Below are 10,045 nucleotides of genomic sequence, written 5' to 3' on the forward strand. Positions count from 1 at the left end.
TTTACCTAAAAATAATTTTCAAAGCCGACCCACATTCATCTAGCATATGTAAATTAAAATAAAATAATAAGATAATAAAGATATCAAAACAATACAATTAAACCTAACCTTTACACAAGAAATTCTTCAAAGCCAACCAACATTCATCTACGACCTGTAAACTATAAAAAAAATATATAATAGTGATCACAAAACTTCGATTTTGATCCAACTAATTCTTATCTGAGCAAAAAATTTGATCCTAAAGAATGATTTTGAATGAAAACAAAGAAGATATATATATACACACATGTTGAATTTTATTATACTGACAAAAACAGTGAAGAAGTTAAGAGTTAGAAAATCAAGCATCCACCATCTAGACATGCAATCGAATCAAGTTAGATGAGAATCAATCATATTCTCCCAATAGGCAAACCAGTTTGTTCTCTAGTTTAACGTACATCTCAATATTTATAGAAGTGTTAGTCCTATTTTAGGAGTATTTTTCTAATTGAATAGTAGAAGGGAAAATATTAATTAATTCTCCTACCATATATTTTAGGAGTCCCATATATTTTAGGAAGTGAAGTAGAAAGAAAAATATTAATTGATTCTTCTACCATATATTTTAGGAGTCTCATATATTTTAGGAAGTCTAGTTAATATAATAAAAAATAATTAAATAATAAATTAAAAAAATAGTGAAAAGATAGTTTTGTCTAAGAAAAGTCTTTTAATGAAGGGTAAAAAGTTCAAATCACTTTTCTAACGGTCTTCACACTTTTAATATATTATAGATTCTCCAAATGAGCCTCTAAGTTTCTTCAAATTTCATCTACTTTCATAGAGTAGAATGTATAAATTGAAAATCGAATTGTATATTAGTGTCAATTTCACAAAATAAATTTTGATCAATTATTTTCATAGTTGGGTATTTGATCCAAGTTTAATGAATTTGATAATTGTATATAGGTGAGGATATTTATATGTGGGTATGCATTGTATATTTTTTTCATTTGTATATTTTCATTTATATATGAATGTATTGGATGTATGTTTTTGATGTACATATGTAGATTTTTGTATAACTACATATGTATACAAGTTTGTTCTGTGTTGGTACACATATACATATGTATATGCATATATATGTGTTGGTTCATATATACATTATGAATATTTGTAATACATATGTTCTATATATATATATATATATATATATATATATATATATATATATATATGCATATCTATATATATGTACGCAGATATGCATATAAATATAGTTGTTTCTATATACATGTGTTGATTTTTATATATTGTGTATCACATATTAGAATGAGTATAGTATCAGCGCATTAGGATCCTAATATACAAATTTTTAATTATTTAATTATTTACGTATAATATTATACATTTATACAGTATACCATTGATATACATATGTATATGTTTATTCAATACATAGTACAAATGTGTTTGTCTCATATGTATATGTTTATTTGTTTAATTGTATATGTATAATATTATACGTTTATACAATATATTGTTGATATGTATATGTATAGATTATACATTGTACTTAATTAATAAAATTCTAATGTGTTTATATATACAATTGTATGTGTGTATGTGTGTGTGTGTATATATATATATATATATATAGTTAAAATTTAAATGTATAAAGTATAATCGGTCTTTATATGTTTGTACTAAAAGGGGTCAGTTATGGAAGGAGAATCTCCAATAATTTTTGTTATATAGAAGGAAAATATTGGGGGAAATTGGATATAATAATGAGCATTAACTACTCTCTCTTTCCTTTTAAATTAATATTAATTATATTATATAAACGAGTCCTAAATACATTTGATCACTAACTAATTACTAATGTCTATAGAATGTAATTAGTAAAATTTATATCATAAAGTTAGTTAGAAAGAATCTAACGTGTCTATATGTGAAATTTTGCCAAAAAATAATATTCCACCAATAAAGTTTTTCTTTCTTCTCCCTTCTCCCTTCTCCCTCTTTATTCTTCTCATCCTTCCTCATCATCTTCAACGTGTGATAGAAAATTAAAAATTCTATTATTCATTCATGGTTGGAACTGAGTAGGTAATATATATTGTCTATCTTTGTTAAAAATTGAATTGAAGTTTGAAAAAGATTGCGGAAAAATTAAAAGATTGAATGAGGAAAATTTTCTTTTTCCTTTTATTGAATTAATGATTAATTGAATTGAATAACTTTAATGAATTAATGATAATTGAATTGAATAATTGAACTTGAATTGATTGTATTGAATATATTCAATTGAAATAAAACTGAGGTACAATGTCCTATTTATACAAGTGATGAAATAAAATAAACCTAATTAATGTCGATATCAAATCATTTAAATAAGGTAGAAGTCTAAATAAGGTACAAAATAATAAAGTGATACATTCCCAAATAAGGTAGGATACACTCCTAAATAAGGTACAAGATATTAAAAATATACACTATAGATTTACCTAGGTATACAAAAGGAATAAAATAATATATAAGAATTCTGAATTTAATTCGAAATCAATATGTTGAGGCGGTTGGAATCAAGACTGGTCCAACCTATGTACTGCAGCAGACGAATATACAGTGAGATGAAACAGGTGAATCAATCCGGTCCAATGAACAGATACAATAATATTCCAATATCCTCCTTAAGTTGGAGAGTACGAAAGAACTCCCAACTTGTGCAATATATTATGATGAAGAGAATCGGTGAGAAGAGGATTGAATTTTGTGATGAATATGACCAAATTGAGAAAAAAAATTAAAATTAAATTTAATATCAGATGCAGATGCAGATGATATGAGTGAAGCAGTTGGTCAGATGACTAAATTGAATAAATTTTATGAATTAATGATAATTGAATTGAATACTTGAATAACTGAACTTGAATTGATTGTATTGAATGTATTCAATTGAAATAAAACTGACGTACAATGTCCTATTTATACAAGTGATGAAATAAAATAAACCTAATTAGTGTCGATATCAAATTATATAAATATGATAGAAGTCTAAATAAGGTACAAAATAATAAAGTGATACACTCCTAAATAAGGTAGGATAATTTAATTCGGAATCAATACGTTGAAGCGGCTGAAATCAAAACGGGCCCAAGGTATACACTGCAGCAGACAAATATACAATGTGACAAAACAGGTGAATCAACTCGATCCAATGAACAGATACAACAATATTCCAATAATCTTTAATGATTTTGATTAGTTTGGAGAAAAAAAAATTAAAAATACCATTATTGATTTTAGTGTATTCTCCATCTTGGGACATGCACATTTTGGATATCAATATGTGTACAACTAAAGTTGTGAATAATAATAGTGCCATTGAAAATATATTAAAAAATCCTTTTGTCATGCTGAGACAAACACTGAAAAGTTAAAAAGTGTTAGAGTATGAGCCCTAACTATTTCTCGATTCTACTGTTTGCCTATCTGTGGAACAGGTAAGTAAACACAGTTCGCATAAGAGAAAGTTGAACACAGTGTTTTTACGTGGAAAACACCCGACTCAAGAAAGGTGTAAAAATCACGACCTGTACCTCTACAGGATTTAATTCCAACTTTACTAAAAACTCTTGATCCTCAACAATCAAACAATTACAAGTCTTCTTGTAACTTAGGAATTAAAACTTCTAATTCCTATCACTACAAAAACACCAATCTCACCCAAGATAAGTGTTCCCAAATCTTTGAGTTCCCCAACTTGAAGACAAATACTTCTATCTCAGTTTATAGATCACTGAGTACAAGAACTATGACTCGTTACAATTAATAGAACCAACCTATTACAACTGATCTACGACTTAAGACGTATAGATTTCTTCTTCTTCAACTGGACGAACTTGATTGCTTGATTGTTGACTATCTCTTTTTATGCACAGACTGCTTTGATCTTTTTCCTTGTATTTATAGCAACCCTAATTGAAACCTTCAGTTGATCTCCTTTCCTTACTTGAATTGGATTGCCTTTTTCGTCTTTTAATTTCTGCCGCCTTTCCTTGTTTCCTAGTTTGAATTGGACTGCCTTGATGTCCTTCCTATCTTGACTTGGGTTGCCTTCGCTCTTTTGGATTTGAACTTGTTTCTTCTTTATCAGCTTGACTTGTAAATAGCTTTGCTCTAACATCCTGTCCGCCTTGTAGGATATTCATGCTAATCAATCGATAGTAGTTGATTCACTTGTGTGGAACATGTTGCATGAAACATGTTGTGGAACCTGTTTCATTCACTGTGTTCATCATCAAAACTTCAACTTGTTTTCCTAACAAAAAGGATGTATGATTTAAGGTAGGAAGCAAAAGTATGAAAAGGAAAAGAATTATGGAACTTTTCAACTATTACTTACACAACATAATACAACAAAGGTAACGTCAGTCAAATGCAAATGTTGTCATGAGGAGAATTCTTACTTTCATTAGCCGGGTTTAGTTCTCTTTTTCTGAATGAATTCCTTTTTGGTTTTTGCTGTTTAGGAAGTTAAGTAAAATGATAATTAAATCAAGAAAAAGTGGAGTTTAGCTCCAACTTATCCTCACAGCTGAAAAATTACCACAACTTTTTTCTTCAAGAAATTCAACAGCCAGAAAAAAAAAAGGGAGAAATTAATATAGGTGCATCAACCACACTAGTGGTTAATTAAGCGTAAAAGTAGAATCGTGAGGTTACAAATTCTCAATTATCAAAGAAGACAAATGTGTAAGCAACACATACACACGCGATTAAGAAAAATGGCAGTCATTCTTTGCCATTTTAAGAGAAGGAGTTTTTAAAAAAGAACAATTAGTATATATCGTTTGTGATGGAACACCTCATACAACCACACCTAACTTCTACCTGTCCCTATATGCAAATAAATGGGGAACCACCAAGAAGGAGGAAACAAAAAAGAGGAACATGCATTATATTTATTTGATTTCAAAGCCTCCTTCACACGAATATAATCACACCAGACCAAACTAAATTTGCACATGTGCAACAATTGATTTTGATTCCGACTATTCATATTATATATAGAGAGTTGGGAGTCTTGAACTAATAGGTAAAGTTGTTGTCATATGACTAGGAGGTCATGGAATTCAATCTCCAAAAACAGCCTCTGACAGAAATGCAAGATAAAGTTGTGTACTACCCTTGTGGTGAATCTCTTCCTTGAACCCCATGCATAACGGACACTTTAGTGCACCGAACTGACTTTTTTATTTATATATCGATATCAAAATCTTTTGGTGGAATTCAACGTGGGAATGCCACCCCAAACCATAACACTACTCTTTATAATGCAAATTCCACTCCCAAACTTTTATTAAATTGGAAAAGATATAATTTACACTTCTCTTCTTCTTCTTTTCTTATTGGTAATCCAAAAATTTCCAAGGACAAACCAACATACGGTTCTATGGTAATTGGTAAATATATATTACCTTTTCCTTTAATTATAACACTATCCAAATGCAGAACCTTGTGCCTAATACATACATGATCAGAAGTAATAAATAAATTTCTATCATAATGTCAATGATTACATATTTCTCTCCTACGTTGAAATTAATGGCATCATGATTACCAAAATACCAAACCAATAGTACTTAATAATAAAGCTAGCATATTAGGTGGTAGTATTAAGGATAATCCAGAGAAGCTGGTATATATATATGTAGCTACCACATATATATACTCGATGAGCTAGCTTGGTCCAGCTCATCTACGTACTTTAATTATTCAAGCTCCTATTAATGTGATCTATATTTAGAACTCTTTAGTGTATCTATTTTGTGGGCAATTAATTTATCCATGATTAAGTAGATCACATATTCAACACTTTTATACTTTCAGTAAGATTTACTATAGAATTAAATAGCTTAATTAGCCCCCCAGCAACCCCACCTCTTCCGTACCAGACAATTTTCAATAACAACTACAAAATCACACAACATATAGAAAAAAAAATTAAACATTTTCGTTTCCCTTAAATTAAGTATTAATCCAGATTTATTGAGAGCAAGACAAGTTTTATTACTATACTTTTAAGTTATGACTCACAAGGTTGTTAAGCTGGTGCAACAGGTGGTATTCTATGAGAAAGGTCATGGATTGATTTTCCTTGCCTCCATTTCTCCTACCCGTTGTCCCCTGTTTGGCTCTTCCTCTAAGGGGTTGTTGTGTAACATGCGCATAATGTCCACTGGAATGTCCATGGATTTTATCATCAACTTGATGAATTAATTTCAAGATATAAGGCTTTCCTATTATAACGGGTTGGTCAAAAGGATTCCTCATCCTTCCATCAAATATTCTGCTCTTTCCTGGATATTCAAATTGTCTAGTTGATAATTCTACACGTCCTAATAACTCATATGAATTATAATTGATTTTTGCCTGCGAATGGACTGGGTTGTCTAACGTGTTCCAACAAAAGCAGTAGAGACAGTAAATAATAAACACGATATTTTTAAATGGAAAACACTCGGCTCACAAAAGGTGTAAAAAATCACGATTTGTACCTCTACAGAATTTAACCCCAACTTCACTCAACAATGTGAATGAGCCTCTTAACAAAAGATTACAAACTCTGTAACCTAATGAATTGTAAATTCTAACTCTTAATGTTCAACAATCTCCCAGACTTGAAACCTACTTCAAGTTTCCGCACTCTTGTAAATCACACTACATAACTCTAGCAACCCTAGGAACTAACTCTAATTCCTAAAATGCACAAACCTCCCAAGGTTTATGTTCCAAGTCTTTGAGTTATCCCAACTCGAAGACTAAACTCCTAAACTAGTTTATAACACACTGACACTAAGAAAGCATAGAAGACTGTTACACTCATGGATGAAACAGGTTCTTCAATCTGGTTTATAACACACTGACACTAAGAAAGTATAGAAGACTGTTACACTCATGGATGAAAAAGGTTCTTCAATTTGGTTCACTGTATTAGGCTGCACTTCAATGATTCACTATCGTGTTCTCCCTTTTTTGTCTCAATATTTGTGCATGAATTTCATTTTGAAAGTGATTGAATATTTATAACTTTTATAGTTCTTCACAACCAAGTAGACTTTCAACTCCACAAAAACTCTCATGCTTCTTGAACTCTCTTCTTGAGTGATGTAGTCAAACATTAACTCTTCTTTTCAGTACATGATGATCTCCTAATGTTTTTATGAAATAACATATTTTATTTCTTTTATTTTTGCTAATATGAATTTATCCACAAAAAGTCCTCTTGCAAGTTGAAACTCTTTTGAAGTAGTTTTTCATGAACCAGCTATGCTTATTTGTTTCATGACCTCTTGTCAATCATCAAAATTCCACAAGTTTTAATACTAGTATAGTTTATAAATCTAGTGTATTTTGTGAGTGTTGGGTACGATGTAGTTTTGATGATTGACAAACTAACAAAGTGATATAAAACATGTCAGTCAAGCTGGTTCACAGACACACTGTCTCATGAAGCTGAAACTTGTAGCAAAATCATCAATGATTATAGATAAGGGTGAAAGAAATCAAGGACCAGATGAGTGGTTAATTCTGATAAACTCAAGGAAATAAACATATGCTAATTTGAAGAAGTTGAATTTGATTCAAACATTTGATGATAAGGGAAAGCACGTTGAGTTGAAAAAGAATTCCTATGAAAAGAAGGAGTTTCACTTCTGAGCATATCCTGAAGAGTCTTATGTGTAGAAGGAGAAAGATTCTGCAGATTGAAGAAGTCTACGCGGGATAAGAAACATACTAGTTGATGGACTCTTTAATAAAGTTTTTAATGACTAGCACATGAATGGACCATGTTACTTGAGTTGGTCCAAGCATAGAAAGACAGGTTTCAGGTTTCACTGAAAGATGCAGACAAATATTGCTTAAAGTCAAGAATGAATGAACAAGCCTAATTCTGATAAACTGAAGTTACTGATCACGTGAGAAACTAAAGAAGTTGTGGTTAGATAAAATACTTGAAAATAAGCTGATTTAAAGAGTTGGAGTTTGACTACAACACTAAGGAGATAAGAGTTGGAATTGAAGAAGGAGTCTCACTTGAAGTAAAACTCTATGCAATGAGAGTTCTGATTAAATGAGGAGTTTGAAATAAAGAATGACTCTTTGAAGAGCTGTGCTTAAATAGAAAATGTATCAGTCAAAGTAACTGGAGTACTTACAGAGAGAGAAAAGGCTAAATACGATCAAATTGAGAAAGTTCATAATTGAGAGAATTCTGACTGAAGCTTCAAGTGCTGCCAGTACAAAGGAAAAAGTTGACGAACCTGTTTCACAGGATTAAACTTTACAGTTCATGAGTCAGTTTAAATGTATTGTTCTTATTGAGTTGTAATTTATTTGTTTCCTAGATTGATTGTTTAAGAACAATATTGAGTTGAGTCAACTTTAAATTTGGGATAACTCGAAGTAGGTTCAACGGTCAAGAGTGATTCTTGAGTTATAGGAATTAGAGATTATAATTTCAGTTATTGAGTTATAGAATTAGAGTTTATAATTCCAGTTATTGAGGTAAAGGAATTAGAGTTTATAATTCCTAGTTGATGGTTACAAGAGTTTTGTAATCAGTCGTTGTTGAGGCTCAGAGTTATTTAGTGAAGTTGGGTATAAATCCTGTAGAGGTACAGGTCATGATTTTTTACACTTTTTTTAGCTGGGTATTTTTCACGTAAAAATTATTGTGTTCTTTACTTCCTGTTTTACTGCTTCCTTGGAACACGTCAAGCAACCTATTTCATCCATAGGAAACTCTTACGTTAAAGTCACTGGTCAGTAGGGCACATACACTAACAGTGAGATATTGTATAGAAATAGATTTACCAAGTACATACTTGAAGGACAATAACTAAGGGTTTTCTTTCAATTAATTACCAAGAAATAATTTATGAAAGCTGGCATTAAGTTGGTTAAGGTAGTGTTAGAGTACGTGTCCTACTGATCAGTGACTTTAACATAAGAGTTTTCTATTGATGAAATGGGTTGCCTGACGTGTTCCAAGAAAGCAGTAAAACAGGAAGTAAAGACACAATAATTTTTACGTGGAAAACACCCGGCTAAAAAAGGTGTAAAAAATCACGACCTGCACCTCTACAGGATTTAACCCCAACTTCACTAAATAACTTTGAGCCTCAACAACTACTGATTACAAAACTCTTCTAACCAACAAATAGGAATTATAAACTCTAATTCCTTTAACTCAACGACTAGGAATTATAAACTCTAATTCCTAACTACATACACATCTTCCAAGGTATGAGTTCCCAAAGTCTCTGAGTTTTTTCCAACTCGAAGACTAGCTCCTAGTTCAGTTTATAACACACTAAAACTAATATTACATCAATATTTCAAATACAATGAACAACTCTACAAATTAACGCTAAAACTCTTAGCTAGATTCTATACTTAGTACCAGGTTCTTCAATGTGTTTCTTCATTGATTGAGTGACACTTCGTGAAGTCAATCTGTCGATTGTTCTTTTTTGCTTTTTAAGTGTGTGATTTATTCTGACTGATGCATCTTCTATTTAAGCACAACTCTTCAAAGAGTCATTCTTTATTTCAAACTCCCCCTTCAATCATAACTCTCATTGCATACAGTTCTACTTCAAGTGAGACTCCTTCTTCAATTCCAACTCTTGTCTCCTTAGTGTTGTAGTCAAACTCCAACTCTCCAAAGAGTCCTTCGAATTGTATGTTTTGTATAGACTTCTTCAATTTTCAGAGTTTTTCTCCTTCTACACGTAGACTCTTAATGATATGCTCAAAAGTGAAACTCTTTCTTCACATAGAACTCCTTTTTTAACTCAACTTGTTTTTCCTTATCATCAAGTGTTTGAATCAAATTCAAATTGTTATATTCCCCAAGTGATCAGTAAGTTACAATTTCCAGTTGCACTTAATTAACTCATTCTGATTTTTAATTATTTATACTGTAGACTACACTCTTAAACTTGTCGGATCAGTGGAACACATATATCAACTTGTTTCATTC

Source organism: Capsicum annuum, chromosome 2 (assembly GCF_002878395.1).
Source record: "Capsicum annuum cultivar UCD-10X-F1 chromosome 2, UCD10Xv1.1, whole genome shotgun sequence".
Classification (NCBI taxonomy): domain Eukaryota; kingdom Viridiplantae; phylum Streptophyta; class Magnoliopsida; order Solanales; family Solanaceae; genus Capsicum; species Capsicum annuum.